Below are 1,366 nucleotides of genomic sequence, written 5' to 3'. Positions count from 1 at the left end.
TCCCCCCCCCCCCCCCCCTTGAACAAGTCCCTACCCCCCTCCATATATCAGTGCCATACAACATTTGATTTCATTAGCTGGGGCGATTATTCCTCACTTCTGATTGGTTGGCGTTTCTTGTTTGCATTTTTTTGGTTACCAGCAAATACTTCTTTTTAGCATAGTAAATAATAATATGTTAATGAATGTGTTACTTGATGGCGTACTAAAGTACTTTCAGCTGTTCCGTGTTTTCATGCTTTGATTTGCCTGCACATTTACTTGGCAAAACTTTTTTCTTCAATCAGATCAAACAACGTATCTATTTTTATCCTTCTGTTTTCCTCGTTTCCTTCATTCGTTCCGCGTATGTCATGCAGTAGGGATCTCCTGTTGAAGCACCGAAATAACAATATCTTTTCTTACCTTCCTTTCATCCAGCTTGCTATGTTTTGTTGGGGTTTTTTTTTTATTTTAGGGAAAATGTTATGTTCTGGAATTTGTACGAGAATGGCGTTGTCAAAAAAAGATCGAAAGAAAGCACAACAGTTTTATACATTTTTATCTAATAGGTATAGAGAAGGGTATCTATAGTTTGGGTTGGGATTTTAAAATATCATTTGAACTGAATAAGACTGAAAGCTGGTATTCTGGTTTTACAACTAGATCTATTGTCTTATCCACATTTTCCCCCCGAGTTTGTTGAATAAGACAAAGCCATAGTCCTCCTAAACAGGGATTGTTCTGTACTCGTGGTTGGGTTACCGTAAGACTAAAACACGGGAGTATGTTTTGTTCTTCAGGATATCTTGAACAAAGGACGGATTACAGTACCTTAAAGACACCTCTTTACACTGAATATTCCGTGCTCAGTGCCATAATTCAGCCCCTGTATGTTAATACAGCTGAAAGCCATTACTTACAATCTTGCCGCTTTTCCTCCCAACCCCCACTCCCATTTCATCTGTTCCCATAATGTTCAGAGAAGATGCAAAAAGTTCTCATTTCTCCAGAAACCAAACTCAATGATGCCATATAATATTTTTACTCGTTACTTTTTTTGTTGAGTCTTATCTTTTTTTACTTTCCACTTTTGACCAGATGTTGCACACGTCACAATTCCTTTAGTTCACGCCACAGAGCTGGGAAAGGAGACAAAAGGTGCAATGGCAGCAAATATCTCACCAAAGTTGGTTCCTGGAAAGCGCCTCTGCCGTCAGTTGATGGCTATCATTGCCCGGATATTTTTACAATTTCTGCGTTGAGGGGTTGGGTTGTATTCAAGTTTCTTCTAGAAAGCTATTGCCTTCATGTACTTCCGCGTGGAGGTGAATAGTCTCGCTAATTGGGAGCACTTGCCACACTGTCAGTTAACAATAATATATTG

This window comes from Aplysia californica, unplaced genomic scaffold (assembly GCF_000002075.1).
Source record: "Aplysia californica isolate F4 #8 unplaced genomic scaffold, AplCal3.0 scaffold00020, whole genome shotgun sequence".
NCBI classification, from domain to species: Eukaryota; Metazoa; Mollusca; class Gastropoda; order Aplysiida; family Aplysiidae; genus Aplysia; species Aplysia californica.
Note: the sequence above shows the minus strand (reverse complement) of the source record.